Raw genomic sequence first — 16,974 nt, forward strand, 5'->3', positions numbered from 1 at the left:
AAACAGACCATTCAAACTTCACTCTTACTTTCTGCTGCAGAAGGAGAGAATGTTGCTTGGGTAAGTTATAGTGAATCAAGGGAGGGATCGGTGAAAAAGAGTTATGGTTATGATTTTAAGGGCAAATAAATGTGGATTTATACTTTTATTTACTTTTACTTTTGTTATGTCATTATTTAGCCATATTATACTATAAGTGAACTTTGGACACATTTTTACTCTGTATAAACTTCATACAAGCTGTGAGAATTAATCTTAGTGTGCCAAGGCCTTCCAAGGATACAGTGGCGCCAGCTGAGCCATGGACTTATCTACAATTTACGTAAACACATACGTGTAACAACTCTGAGGAAACCTTGGAAAACACTGGTCACTAGATGCAACTTGTATTCAGATGCTGACACGCTGTCAGTATGCCAGTTTACCCTGCATGCGCCAAATAAATCCTTCTTCTTTGAGATGACCCCATGCCTCTCGCTGTTTCTGTGAGCAAACGACAACATAAACATGGCTGAACCTTCGCATAACCATAACAGAAGGTTCTGGGTGAATGCGGCTAAGAACAAACGCTACCGGAAATTTGGGAGAATTCTGAGGTTTGTCTCCCAGACAACACTGTAGAGTAGAGCTGCGTAATATATCGTTTGAGCATCGTCATCGCAATCTACGTGTGTGCAATAGTCCCATCGCAGGTCGTGTAATATAGGAGGTAAACGAACTCAACGTGTTCTCATCTAATTTCAATCTGGGTACCTGACACACTGCTAGCAGTGATCCACCAGTCATAATCATTTTTAATCAGTTTGCCCAAGCAGACCATGCCCCTGAACGTAGAGTGAGTCACTGGTAACAACACTGAAAAATGAGCAACAAACCAGAGAAAATCATCAACAACTAAGACTTGGTGCCACAAAGAAAAGCAACGTCAATTAATTGGAATTATTTCAGCTACAAGGAGGATGAAACTGAAACATGTGTTCTGTGTCGACAGTGCCTTCCACTTGTTTCCACAACGAGAAGTAACACAACTAATTTGTTTGACCATTTACGTCGACACCACACAGCTATTATATTCTCCTGAGTATTTTTCATATAGCAATATATATCACAGGGTTAAAAAATATCACAATGTCAGTTTTTTCCAATATCGTGCAGCCCTACTGTAGAGCACACAGAACAGACAGCACTATAAAGCTGCAGCTATCGATTATTTTTGTAATCTATTAATTCATCGATTATTTTCTTCAATTTGATTAAACGATTATTTGAAATGTGTGGAAAAAATAGTGAAAATGTCAAACAGACATGTCTGAAAATGACAAAAAACTTGTCCTTTATTCCATATTCCAGAACCAGCTGACACATTCATAAGTATTGCTGAATATCAAACATACTAGTGAGGAAACATACCTTTACTAACTGAGAGCTGTGTTAACTGAACAGTGCTAACTCTAGTTTTGTGCCTATTTGTGGCATTTTTTTCTTTATGGAAGATGTTTCTTACAGTAGCAGATGGTGGTGGTAATGGTTTACAAATATCGTCAGCCATCAGTGTTAGTACAGTTCACTACTTATCTTTCCGAATAAATCAAAAGAGGTTAGAATTTCCCCAGTGAGTATACCTAGACTACTTCCTACACTAGCTACAGTAGCTCAATGCTCAATACTCGCTCTAGTGGAACGACAATGGTATTACACACGGGTTGTCTGGAGACTGTACACTAGGAATTTTTGGCATAATGGTCAACACTTTCAATTATCAGCATCCTAAAGATAACTTAAGGCCATTTGAGTACCCAAACCTATGAGCCCAATGTTAATGACTGCAGATCAGAAAAAAACACAACATTTAAAACTGAGAACCTTTGACTTACTGCAGTGTTTTTCAACCTTGGGGTTGGGACTCCATGTGGGGTCGCCTGGAATTCAAATGGGGTCACCTGAAATTTCTAGTAATTGCTAAAAAAAAAACACAAAACAACTTACTAATAAAAAAATATATGGTGTGTTGAGAGAGACAATCATAATCCATAAAAGACATGATAAACTGTGAAGCTGAAACTGAAGCACTGTGGTTCTGTTTATCTGTCAAATGTTCATTGTGGTCAGTTTCAGATGCTGCAGCTCTGTCATAATTCATAGTTTGAGTTACTGTTTGTTCAGTATTAATTGTCAGCCTTGGAAATCCAAGCTGGACTGACTGTACATATCCTGACCAAGGAAAATAAAATTCTCACTTTGTGCAGTAATCTACACCTGGCTTTTCTGCCTCTGTCCATAATAATATACATTATATAGACTAAATGTGTCTAACATTAAGATTTATTTGCAATATAGTATGGCAAACTATTACATGATCAAGAATAAATACATTTTAGCAAATCTCCGTTTTGATTGTCTGGGGTCGCCAGAAATTTGTGATGTTAAAATGGGGTCATGAGCCAAAAAAGGTTTGAAACCACTGACTTACTGGGAGTCCCATTCCACCTTGCATCATTTCTCATCGGGGACAGTAGAAAGCTGACACCAACAACAAAAAAAAGGAGTGAAGGGCATGACTCATAACCAAGGTCCCCTGTTGGAGGAACTTGAAACGTTACCATTCAAGGGTAGTAGCTTCACCTTCCAGACCAGGGACCCCAACAACTAAGAAATTACTCACATTACTGCCCAACATTAAACAAAACAGTGCCCAGTTTGCATAAACATGACCATGTTTTCCATTAATTACCATTTTCTACTCTGTCTCATATCCTCTGTCCTTATTCATGAGGTTAAAACATAAGGAAGCCGACTCAATCAGACTGTTTTTTTTTTTTTTAATTAACATTTATTTATCATTTTTTGGTGCAGATTTAAGTTACATTGAACATTTGAATATTCAATTTCAGAGGCATTAAATATGTCCCATTCTTCCCACCCCCTCACCCTCCCACTCCTGGTCCTACATAACATACTTATTGATGGTAATAAAAAAATAGCAAAGTACTCATAGAACAAAAAAGATGTAAAAAAAAAAAAAAAAGAAAAAGATTTTAAATAAATAAATTAATAATAATAATAACAATAATAATAATAATAATAATAATAATAATAATAATAATAATAATAATAATAATAATAAAAGAAGAAGAAAATAATAGAAGCAAAGAAAAGAAAAACAACAGCCTGATAAAAGACACATCTGTTCATTCACAATTACATCCTACACACAAGATATGGATATGTAGTGTTATTAATATTATTAGAGAGTACACAAGTGTATATATAGCATGCCAAACAGGTGTGTATTTTTTTTAAAAATTGCACTAAAAGCATTTTTTTAAATATAGTTTAGAGTGTCTTAAGTTTTTTTTTAAAGTATTTAACAATGGAGCCCCATTCTACTTGAAATTTTGATGGCTGACCTCTCAAATTGTATTTAATCTTCTCTAAATTTAAAAAAAGCATGAGCTCACTAAGCCACAAGGATGGTTTTGGGGCGGTTGTTGATTTCCATTCTTCTAGCTATTAATGTTGAGAATGCAATAATGTCCATTTCGTCTTTTTTTTTTTGCATAATTTACAATTAGAAGAGATTCCAAAAATGGCTAATCCAGCAGATGGTTTTAGTGTAGTTTCCAAAGCTTGAGACAGGTGATAAAATATACAGTACAGGCCAAAAGTTTGGACACACCTTCTTTCTCATTCTTCGCATTTTCTTTATTTTCATGACTATTTACATTGTAGATTCTCACTGAAGGCATCAAAACTATGAATGAACACATGTGGAATTATGTACTTAACAAAAAAGTGTGAAATAACTGAAAACATCTCTTATATTCTAGTTTCTTCAAAGTCGCCACCCTTAGCTCTGATGACTGCCTTGCACACCTTTGGCATTCTCTTGATGAGCATCAAGAGGTAGTCACCTGAAATGGTTTCCACCTCATAGCTGTGCCTTGTCAGGGTTACTTAGTGGAATTTCTTGCCTTATTGATGGGGTTGGGACCATCAGTTGTGTTGTGCAGAAGTCAGGTTGATGCACAGCTGACAGCCCTATTGGACAACTGTTAGAATGCATATTATGGCGAGAACCAATCAGCTAAGTAAAGACAAACGAGTGGCCATCATTACTTTAAGAAATGAAGGTCAGTCAGTCTAGAAAATTTCAAAAACTTTGAATGTGTCCCCAAGTGCAGTCGCAAAAACCATCAAGCGCTCCAACGAAACTGGCTCACATGAGGACCGCCCCAGGAAAGGAAGACCAAGAGTCACCTCTGATGCTGAAGATAAGTTCATCTGAGTCACCAGCCTCAGAAATCACAAATTAACAGCAGCTCAGATTAGAGACCAGATGAATACCACACAGAGCTCTAGCAGCAGACACATCTCTACAACAACTGTTAAGAGGAGACTGCGTGAATCAGGCCTTCATGGTCAAATAGCTGCTAGGAAACCACTGCTAAGGAGAGGCAACAACACAGAGACATTTATTTGGGCCAAGAAACCCAAGGAATGGACATTAGACCAGTGGAAATCTGTGCTTTGGTCTGATGAGTCCAAATTTGAGATCTTTGGATCCAACCGCCATGTCTTTGTGCGACGCAGAAAAGGTGAACGGATGGATGCTACATGCCTGGTTCCCACCGTGAAGCATGGAGGGGGAGGTGTGATGGTGTGGGGGTGCTTTGCTGGTGACGCTGTTGGGGATTTATTCAAGATTGAAGGCAACCTGAATCAGCATGGCTACCACAGCATCCTGAAGTGACATGCCATTCCATCCGGTTTGCATTTAGTTGGACCATCATTTATGTTTCAACAGGACAATGACCCCAAACACACCTCCAGGCTGTGTGAGGGATATTTGACCAAGAAGGAGAGTGATGGAGTGCTGCGCCAGATGACCTGGCCTCCACAGTCACTGGACCTGAACCCAATCGAGATGGTTTGGGGTGAGCTGGACCGCAGAGTGAAGGCAAAAGGACCAACAAGTGCTAAGCATCTGTGGGAACTTCTTCAAGACTGTTAGGAAACCATTTCAGGTGACGACCTCTTGAAGCTCATCAAGAGAATGGCAAGAGTGTGCAAAACAGTCATCAGAGCTAAGGGTGGCTACTTTGAAGAAACTAGAATATAAGAGATGTTTTCAGTTATTTCACACTTTTTTGTTAAGTACATAATTCCACATGTGTTCATTCATAGTTTTGATGCCTTCAGTGAGAATCTACAATGTAAATAGTCATGAAAATAAAGAAAATGCAAAGAATGAGAAGGTGTGTCCAAACTTTTGGCCTGTACTGTATCTGTCCAGTAGTTTTTCAAATACAGACAAGATCCCAATCAGATCTGTTTTAATCCACCCTAATTACATTTAAAATGTGTAAAATCCACTTTATAATCAGAAATTCACAGTTTATACCGGACATCTGACATGTAGCAAAGCTCAATGATTTGTGATAAAGACGGACTCGGAGACAGTGTGTTTCACATGGTCCATGATTCATGAAAACAGTGGAATAAAAGATGAGATCAACATCCAGTCTTGGTGTGAAGTCAGCACAAACATACAGCTTCTGTAGGAGTCAGCTTCCACCACTTCGTGTTTTCCTTGTAATAGACTATAGAAGTGCTACTGCTTGTTTTAGCTCATTAACTACAAATTACACAAACTGAGGTGACTGAGGGCTTTTTCCAAAGCTCATCATAGCTTTGAATGACTTTGTGTATTTGGAAATAATGCACTTTTGTTGAAGGGAAATGTACAAGCACTTCTTCATTGTGAAGATTTAACCCTTAAAGACCCACAACTATTTTTGTCACAATTTCCAAATTATTATGATTTTTTGTCTTTCCCCAAGTGATTTATCACCATTATTATAATTTCTGCATTTCACTGTAAAATCATGAACTTTCCTATTTATTTATCAGCATTTAATTTACTGATCATGTATTGGAAAAAAAATGACTAAAAGGTCACTTTTTCAACACATTATATCATTCACTGAACATAAAAACAAGTGTGTCCATCCACTGTCATTGAGCCAACCTCCAAGACCCTATTTTGGTGGCAGTTCCAAAATATTTTTTCCTCTTTATTTAACTTTTCTTACGTGATTTATTGCCATTTATTTTTGACATTATCCTCTGTATTTTGCTTTTTTCAGTGAACATCAGGTATTTTCCTATATTTAATTTACTACTCATGTAGGTGTCCATAAAAACTCAGACTAAAGTTGAGGGTTATTATATCAAAAACAGAAAAAACAAAAGAAAAAGTGACTTTTTCAGCAAAATACAGTATTAACTGAACATAAACCAAGTGTCTCCATCCACTGTCATTAATCCAACTCCATGGGCTTTACTGGTGAATCAGTCTTATAGAAGATGTCTGTGTTTCCACGTTCACTACGGAGCCTCTGAACGTCCAAATGGGTCATATCTGATGATCATGGAAAGATGACAAACTGCATTTCACACCAATTATTTACACATACTGATAGGATTAGTGAATCAACAGGTATTAAACGTTTTAGATCAGTAGACGCTCCTGGTCCACAATGAATGTTTGGGTCTTTGTAGGTTCAAATGATAACTGTTTACTGATACCAACTCTATAGTTCAATGCAGTATGATATGAGGTCTGAAACTAGTCCACGAAGCATCTCAATCTGACCCCTGACATCCTCAAAGGAAAACAAAACGATACCATTCCAACAGAAGGCGATGTCTAGAATTAGACTGTTGTGAAAGTATGGAAGGTTGTGAGTTCTTAAATTATTTCAATCACAATAATTGAAGCTTTCCTCTACTTACACATATACCACATTTTAGTGCCATTTCCACTTAGATATAGATCATTGTTGTGGTATGAAAATAATGAATACCTGGTTTATTGCAGATATGGATATAAGCAGCTGCCTGCTATGGTCTAGTATCTCCCACCACAGTTTCATAAGAAGTCAAAAATATTTCTACCAACACATTTAAAGAAAGACAATGGGCCAGATCTACTAAGGTCCCAATTTGCTTGTACTAATTTGCATGTGCAATCTAGAATTTTGCATGTGGGGTTGAACCACGGTTTGTGGGTGAATTACAAAGATTGCTTGTGCAAATTACAACAGGTGCAATGTCTTGGAGACCGCCCTATTTAAATGAGGGTTTTGCCTGCGCTACTGGAGACAATGTACTGTAGAAACTGCATTAATGGGAACAGTGACTGGAATGATTCAGACACAAGGAAATGTAAAGTTGGAGGAGTTTAGTCATAGAAGGCATTGCATTGACTCATTCATTCATTTATTTTCATTTTAGAGGGGGGGGGGGGCACGGGGGCTGTTGGATTGGATGTCATGCGCACATAACTTTGTCACACTGTAGCACAGTGTTTTTCAACCTTGAGGTCGGGACCCCACGTAGGGTCGCCTGGAATTCAAATGGGGTCACCTGAAATTTCTAGTAACTGATAAAACAAAAACAAAAAACAAACAAACAAACAAACAAACAAAAAGAAAAACAAAAACAAAACAAAACAAAACAAAAATATATATATACACACATATATATATGTGGTGAGTTGACAGAGACAATCTCAAAACATAAAAGACATGACAAACTGTGAAGCTGAAACTGAAGCACTGTGGTTCTGTTTATCTGTCAAATGTTCATTGTGGTCAGTTTCAGATGCTGCAGCTCTTTCATAATTCATAGTTTGAGTTCTTGCTTGTTCAGTATTAATTGTCAGCCTTGTAAATCCAAGCTGGACTGATTGTACACATCCTGATGAAGGAAAATAAAATTCTCACTTTGTGCAGTAATCTACACCTGGCTTTTCTGCCTCCATCCATAATAATATACATTGTATAGACTAAATGTCCTCTAAAATTAATGCTTATTCGCAACATAGTATAGCAAACTATTACATGATCAAAAACAAAGTAATTTTAGCAAAAATAATGTCCCCATTTTGAATGTGTGGGGTTGCCATAAATTTGTGAAATTAAAATGGGGTCCTGAGCCAAAAAAGGTTGTGAACCACTCCGGCAGCCTAATGTCGGTGCGTATTTTTAATCACAATCATCAGATCAAGTGGAAAAGAATCATTCCAAAAATGTTCACATGAGGATGAAAAATGCATTGTCTGCATCTGGTTTCATCATTTCGATGTCTCCTTTTTGGGGCAATAACCACTTCCATGTGTGCGCAATTACACATACAAACCGTTTGCACCTCCATTTGAGACGTGTTAAATATAGATGCAGTTTCTATCAGCAAAATTGCTTTCGGGTTTGATAAATCCCTTTGCATGTGCTAAATTAATGTATTGACATTTTCTTCTCCCAGCACATGTACAATTGCATGGAAATGCCCCATATTGCATATATATTGTGTCAAACGTACTAACTGGATGCAGATGCACTATTTTGCAACTTTGAAAGATGCAACCCTTAGTGCGCACTGTTAGTAAATCAATTTACACATCTTTTTGCGTGTGCAATGAGTTTGCACACGATTTAAGACACATAAACCTTTAGTAGATCTGGCCCTATGTGTTTTGCATCCTTTTGTCTCCAAAGCATTTGGATAAAACCATTGTCTGCAGCCACCTCGTTTGACAGAGCCAGACTTACCTCCCATTTTTATCATTGTTAATCCCATCCTGCGTTTTGTTTTAAGGCTGTGGCATCTACTGCAGCTGAACCCAGTCTGGCTTTATGTGATCATCTGCAGAAAAACATTATGACTCATGATGTAACACTCATGTAATACAGCTAATAAGATGGTTATTAGTGGAGTGTATGAGGTTGTCAGATCATCTTTTCCTCGTTCTAATAGTAAGTTTTAGGTCTCAGTGATCTATAGCAAACAGACATTTCATTTGGGCACACAGGAAGAATCTATGGGAGGTCGGACGTTTTGTGTTTTCAGCAAACAAGACAGGTGTGTTGTTATGTACAGAAATGTTGCTGATTGCAAGTTTAGTTTTGGAACGCTTGCATTTTGTGCCAGTTCAGTGAAAACTCTCTTAGTTTCATTCACCACTAGTTTCGTTTTCAAAACGCCTGTTTAAACATCATCACTTTACTGCACGACTCGTGCACTAAATCCCTTTCTTTTCAAAGGGAATATGTTTCCAGCGTTTGGAGACGGAGCTGAAGACTGGAAGTGCAGAGTCTCCTGGGAGTGCCAATTAGCTTCCTTTTCTCGTCTTTGATCATCTGAACTGAGATGGTGCAACATAATGCCACACTCAGGTGATGACGAGATTATCCCTTTTAGTCTGTGGGTGGGGGCTGACGGTGGAAACAGATGCGATCCGATTTGTCATTAAACGTCCAGGTGAAGCATCGTGGCACCGCAGATGAGGAAGATTCCAGCCGTAGAAGTAAACATGAGGATCTGTATCAACTGCTCAAGCTTTGAAGAGGATTAAACAGAGAGCGGAGTGTATTAGAGAAGGTTTAGTCTGTAAACACAGTGACTCCGAGGGCTGGCGGACAGCCATGACAGGATCTGTAGGGCGGGGGTCGGCTACTTTGACCCTGGCACCGAGCAGCCGTTAGATGTCTTCTAAGGCCAGCCTAGTACGAGTATGTTCTCAGTTCTGCAGCAACTGACATGACTGCCTGCAGAACACCATGGAGGTGACGAAGTACCCATGACCTCCTTTCCATTCACATTAATACAGTAGAACCTCACAGTACCCACTAAACACTAGACGTCAGATGGACGTGCAGATCATATCTATATTGGGTCAATCAGTCCATGACCAACTCTGGACAGCTATTCGATGTCCAAACAAGACCCAACTTGGACATCATATTGACGTTCAACATTTGACCTTTGATCTGGGTACATTTACAGTCTGGTTTCGACCAACTCGATATGTAAAGTGTCATGAGATAACTTTTGTTATGATTTGGTGCTATATAAATAAAATTTGATTTGATTTGATTTTTGGACGCCAATTTGACGTCTTTGACAAGTGCAGGAAATTCACATGATTAATAAATGTGGTCCATATAACACTTAATTAGACTATATTTTTTAATTTCAAAACATAAAAATGAAAATTGGAATATTAAATTCAATTGCCTGATATTTGTCTTTGTGTTCGTCAAGTAAATAAAAAAGTACGATTTTTGAGTCATTTTTAAATTTTCACCAATAGAGCTTGGCAACCGACATCACTGTGCCGCCATTATACAGCCAGCTGAACCTGAAGCCGTTCAGTCTACGGTTGAAGTGAGTCAGTATGTTGAGAGGTCAATTAAATGAAAAAAATTGTACCGTACAAAGACAAACTATGTCCGCACATCATACTGCGAAGACGCAGGTGATCCGTCTTCACTTGGTAACATCAGAAACACGTCTCCCTAGGTTTTCCCTAGGAAAACTATAAAAAGAAAGTCTACCGTCTCTTTTTTTCCCCATCGATCACGTGAACGGACAGTACATCTGACAACACAAGGCATAGTTTCCATTCAAAGGTCTTAGACGGAGGTCCCTTGGACGTCAACATTAGGCATTATTTAGATGTTGGAAAAAAGTCGTCCCCTGGCGTTACAAAACAACCCCTTCAGTGGACTGTAACTGGACGTCCAAAAATGACTTACAAAAGACGTCACTCTGACGTTACATTGCGCAGTGGGTATGAATGCACCATTGTACATGGAATTTGCTTTGCGATCAGCGGCTCATGAGTATTTTGGTCTTCAAATATGAGTGGAAATTCGCAGTACCAGCATGCTTCATTCTAGCCGCCAGTTCATGTGTTCATCTCGTTGAGGTAAGATCGCAATTGATTTGTTCAAGTGATTTTTCTTTGTTTTGTGTGTTTTTTGGCATTATTTTGTGGGAATTCATTGTGTTAGCCATGAGTCTGAAGAAAGTTAGTCCAAAGGATAATCCTGATAAGAAGAAAAAGCTTATTTCAGTTTATAAAGAAAAGAAAAGAAAAAAAAAAAAGTTTAATTATGAAACTGGATACATTTCAATGGGAATTAGTTGCAGTCTGTTACAAGCCACAATCGCAAACATTTACACCACATTTACTCTTCTGGAATCAAAATTTAGAACGAAATGAACTGGTATTTATTGTTTTCTTTTTTTTTCATATTATCTAATCAGTGGTAATGAGCCCTGTACTGTTTAATTTAATCTATGCATTTCCCCCTATTTTAGTGTGATTTCATGTTTTATTTCCACTTGAAAGTAAAAACTGTTCACATTTGGCTACAAAAAAGAACAAGGCTTTGATTTTCAATTTTGTAATTTAATTTGTGTTAATTTAATTTTCTTGTTGCTTATTCTTATTCTTATTATTTGCTTGCTTGTTATTATCATCATCATCATCATTATTACTTACAAACTTCACTTACATTACTTATTTCTGTTATTACAAAATTATATATATTATAATATTGTAACATAATGATGTATTTACTTACAATTATTACTCATTATTACTAGTACTTTTTTATTTATTACTAGTCTTTCTGTTCTGTCTGTCGTTCTGTTTTACTACTGTTTTTATAGTTATTGTTATTGCTTTTTACTTTTCTTTTTTAACTTGTAACTAGCGGCATTGTACTCGTGGTGCCATTGTACGATAGCATGATAAGTACAACTTGTCTTCCACTGCTATCCATTTGTAAACTACCATTTAATCATGCACTGTGTAGGTAATAATTTGAGCCAACATGTGAGGCATGAAGGGAAGAGCATGTATTTGTTTGGCCTGTTAAGCATGATTAAATTCATACAGTGGTAGTGAACTGCAGCCTTCACATTGTAGCATCGTCTGCTAGCAGTAGAAATTTCATGAATGGTAGCATAACCACTTCCGAAAATGGAGTATGGCGGCAGGGATGAAGAATTCAAAGTATAGAGAGGCTAAAATCACCCAGCATACCTCACAACATTTGAATACAGACATAAAACTGTGCCTAGTAGATAGTCAGGTAATGTTTCTATTCATTTGGCAAGTTTGGCGGCGATCAGGCCTGTGAAGGCTGAGGAAAATCTGTACAAATGCCCTCCTGAGCTGCAACATTGATCGGATGGACACAGAACATGCATTATATAGTAGGATTCGTCTTATATGTGTACATTTGGTGTTGTGCTAGTACTGAAACCTTAATTTCCTGAGGAATCAGCAAAGCTCCGTCTAATCTAATCTAATCTAATCTAATCTGTGAGGTGACTATAAAAGTGAATATGAATGGTTTGTATGGATGTTTTGTGTTATTGTAAAAATGTACAGAGGAAAATGTGTGTTAAAGCAAAGGAAGCAGATCTAGTTTGATTATTGGTTTGTAAAAAGGGGGTGGGAGTCAATAAATTCTTCTTATTTCTTACTTCTTCCCACTCCTTTTCAAGATCAGAATTTTTTTTTTGACCATGTTGTATGATTCTTTGTTATCTGATGATTCTATGTGCTCGAAATAAAACTACTACTACAACTACTACTACTAATCTAATCTAATCTGTAAAATTTGAATTCTAAAACAAAAGTCAAAGAACTACCCGTTGTTTGTGTTTTAAACCTGTTTCTTCAAAGTAAATGGGAGGACCAACTGACCTGGCTCCTACTGTATCCTGATTGGAGGTGGCGGGGGGGTCTGGCTGCGCTCCTGTTGGCAGCCACTGGGCCCATTTGGCATAACTGCACTCACTGGTGGGGTGGTGATAACTTTAGATTGCTGAAATCATCAGGCGTGAAGCTCTGTAAATGGACATCAACAGAGAAGATAAATGGTGATGAGTCAGTGAGCCAAAGGCGATGGCACGTCTGACTGATGCAAACACAGTAACCCAGTCTCCTCAACGACGGCTGCTGCCAGATCCAGCCCTTTAAGTCTGATAGAACTTCCTCCAGGTGCCGTAAACGGCCTCGTGGTACATCCTGTGAGCAGAGCCGAATAAATACGGCAAATAAACAAGTTCAAATTTCAGCTTAAAGGAGTTCTTATTTTCACCAGTGGGAGGAGGATGAGTGAACTTTCTCCACGCTCCCTGATGAGGTGTTATGACAGTAAGTTTAATAAAGCATGAAGAACTCATTAATAAGTAATGCTCGGCTGTGTTGACAAATAATGTGGGGAGCATCAGCTGGGGGCCTCAAGTAAACCGCATTGATGCAGGAAGCCAAACATCAACTTACTGAAGCCAAATCTGGAGTTATTTCTGTGAAGCAAAGCTCTGCTAGTGGTGTGTACGCTGATGCTTCAGTGCAGAGAAAATCTCACCAGATGCTCCTGTGGGGGCGAAAGCAACAACCACTCATTTCCTATTGTGACAACTAAAAATATACAACCAATATCGTCTACAATTTCAGTTTATAGGAACAGGAAATGTTTGAGATGTTCCTTTATCCCCGTCTTTTGGTTTATTAACTCATTCACTGGCGAACAAAAACATCTACTGATATAAAAGTTTAATACCTGTTGATCCACTAAGCCTATCAATACATGTCAATAACTGGTGTAAAATGCACTGTGTCATCTTTTCATGGTCATCAGACAGGACTAGGAGTGTGGATTGGCAAGAATCTGGCAAGACGATACAAATCACAATACTAGGATCTTGATACGATATATCATGATATATCATGAAATATCAAGAAAAAGGGCAATTTTTTGTTTTGACTATTTCCTGGAAGAGTTGAATTACACCAGAAATCTGCACAAATACTAAACATATTTTTATTTGATCACAACAGGATCTAACGCTCTATCACAAAATTTTCCTGTGTTAAAACTTAAATGTTTTACAGACATTATAGATTGAGATCCTGCTCAAATGTTCATATTCTATTAGTTCATAAATAACATCATAACATTATTTTTGTGCAATCCCAACAAAGGAACTAACCTCTGCCTCTCTCAGACAGTAAAAAGTGCTTTTAGGATGCTTCAAAAAAACATTATTTAATACAACAGTGTTAAATAATAATAAAAAAGATGTAAACAATAAAGAAAAACAAAAAACAAAAATGAACCTCCGACATATCTGCATTTGAATAAATACCTAAAAATATCGAAACAGTACTTTTTAATATCGATACAGTATTGTGAAATGAAATATCGCGATAAATTGCAGAACTGATATTTTCTAACACCCCTAGATATGACCCTCTGTTGGAATGGAGTGGAATGGTAGTTGTTTTCCTTTCCTTTGAGGGTGTCAGGGCTCAGACTGAAACGTTCCATGGACCAGTTTCAGACCCCATGTCATACTGCAGTGCTTTCAGTTGTTAAGTAACTGTAATAATGATTAACAATGTATTTAATGGACAAATTCTGCATTGAACTACAAAGATGGCATTAGTAAACATTTACAATTTGAACCCACAAAGACCCAAACATCCACCCCCGACCAAGAGCATCTACCAATCTAAAGTGTTTAATACCTGTTGTTCCACTAATCCTATCAAATAATTGGTGTAAAATGCACCAATTATTGCATGTTTGTGTTTGTGTTTGTCATCTTTTCATGGTCATCAGATATGACCCATTTGGACGTTCAGAGGCTCCATAGTGAACATGGAAACACTGTTATCTTCTACAACACTGATTCACCAGCAAAACCCATGGAATTGGATCAATGACAGTGGATGGAGACACTTGGTTTACGTTCAGTTATTGATAGATTTTAGTGATAAAGTCACTTTTTCTCAAGTTTTTTCTGTTTTTGGTATTTATATAAATTGTGTATGCTATGAACGTGCTCTCCACCATGTTGAAAAGTTCAAAGGTTATTTTCATCTCTGTAACTTGTGCATCAAAATTTTTTCCCAGTTCCCCAGCAGAAAATACAGTATAACATGCAGGAGGCATTCATGTGCAATTTTCGAGTTCATAACCTGTAATGACCATAATTCCCATAGCATGTGAAGGCAGGATGAGTCGCCATTAGTGCAAAACAGCTGTGGAAATGGAACTACATTATCTGTGCCACTGTTAGACAGTAAAGTGATGGAAAATGAATGATTGAACCAATGTTCAATTTAGGGCAGTGTTTTTCAACCTTGGGGTCAGGACCCCACGTGGGGTCGCCTGAAATTTTTAGTAATTGATAAAAATGTAAAATAAATAAATAAATAAAAACGTACTAATATATAATAAATGATGAGTTTAGAGAGACAATCACAATACATAAAAGACATGACAAACTGTGAAGTTGAAACTGCAGCACTGTGGTTCTGTGTATCTTTCAAATGTTCATTGTGGTCGGTTTCAGATGCTGCAGCTCTTTTATAATTCATAGTTTGAGTTATTCTTTGTTCAGTATTAATTTGCAGCCTTGTAAATGAAAGCAGGACTGACTGTACATATCCTGACCACGGAAAATACAATTCTCCCTTTGTGCAGTAAAATACAGCTGGCTTTTCCGCCTCCGTCCATAATAATATGCATTATATAGACTAAATGTTGTCTAAAATTAACATTTATTTGCAACATAGTATAGCAAACTATTACATGATCAAAAATAAATTAATTTTAGCAAATAAAATATCTCCAAATGTCTGGGGTCACCAGAAATTTGTGATGTTAAAACGGGGTCATGAGCCAAAAAAGGTTGGGAATCACTGGTTTAGGGCAATATATTAAAATAGTGAGCTCAAATCCTCAAAGCCATCAAACTGCAGGTACCTACATGACATCTAGCAAGGCCTTTTACATTACAAATAATAGGCTGCTTTAACCATTAGACATTTGAGTGATGTCAGCTTTTACATCTCAGTCTGGAAAAGAACCAGTGAACTAATGCTGAACACATGGGTTTGGATGTGACAGACAAGAAACAACAAGCAAATGATTAAAGTGGTGAAATAAGACAGCAGACCAGCGGCTTACACTGCACGTCTGGGCAGCATATGATGTATGATTTGTTATTATACAGGCCTCTGCTGCACATGTTGTAATGTAATCCTGCTGCGCCCACCTCCCTGCTGCAAGCTCCAGACCATGAAGAATAATATTGAGTCAAGTTCGCTTCATAAGACATGGTCACTTTTGTTTAAAAAGAAACAGGGTTATGCTGTTTTTCATCTGCCCATGACCAGTTTTTGCTTCTGGTTTATTTACAGTAGAGTATAAAAATGCATTGCAGTGAACACAGGTTTCATATAAACTCTGCTTCATAACCCAGACCTTTGTCATCATCCGTTTGCTTTGTGTATAAAAGCCATGGGTTTTATGTGTGGACTGCTCAATGTTGCAAAACATGTCACATCTTCACCGAATTTATTTACTTCCTTTTCTTTCCCCAGACCTGTACTTGGTGCACAATGGCCCGACAAGACGTATTATACAGAAGAGCAGTGCAACAGTAAATCTAAAATATAGCATTTCATTTTCCTAGGATTAGAAACTTGTATTTCCAACCTCATCCATCTCATCCATGAGATTTTATGAATATCTACACAATCTGTAAATTAAATGGAATATAATACCTGATTTACACTCAAAAATGTAAAGGAAAACCTTTCCTTGTAAATGGATGTAAAAGGAAAATGAAGATTCCCCCTGAATGAAAAAGTAACTCTCTGTCTGAGATAACCGAAGAATCATGATTAGAGCTGCAGCTGTCGATTATTTTTGTAATCAATTAATCTGTCAATTATTTTCTTAAATGCCATTTAACAATAATTTTAATTGGTGAAAATAGAGTAAAACAGACAAATAAATGGCAACAATAACAACAGTATAAAAGTATATATCAATGAATCAAATATATAAAAATATCTATAGGTATAAACAACAACAAACAAGTCAAATCTATAAACAACATGTGCACTGCAGTCTTCAACACATTTGTATCCATTCAATTCAGAAAAATTGTATCAAACCTTTTTTTTTTTAATAGATTTGAGTCATTAATTGTTCCAGTTCTAATCATGAAATTCATTTTCATTGACGGTCTTACCCATTACAATGAGTAAAAGTTGCCCTATGCTCTTATCCTCTCACTGTGCTCATGTCTGCT

General features: G+C 37.3%; 1 protein-coding gene across 3 annotated transcripts in view; it reads right to left on the reverse strand.

Moving 5' to 3' along the window:
• Positions 1 to 16,974, reverse strand: part of LOC115414701 (heparan sulfate glucosamine 3-O-sulfotransferase 5) — a 192,178-nt gene that overhangs the window by 118,094 nt on the left and 57,110 nt on the right. The window contains exon 2 of one of the 3 annotated variants that reach the window (XM_030127968.1): positions 12,566 to 12,709. The exons of the other annotated variants lie outside the window; for them this stretch is intronic. The gene's annotated coding sequence lies outside the window, so the exon portion shown is untranslated. The remainder of the gene's footprint in view (positions 1 to 12,565; positions 12,710 to 16,974) is intronic. 3 annotated transcript variants of the gene reach the window in all.

This window comes from Sphaeramia orbicularis, chromosome 24 (assembly GCF_902148855.1).
Source record: "Sphaeramia orbicularis chromosome 24, fSphaOr1.1, whole genome shotgun sequence".
NCBI classification, from domain to species: Eukaryota; Metazoa; Chordata; class Actinopteri; order Kurtiformes; family Apogonidae; genus Sphaeramia; species Sphaeramia orbicularis.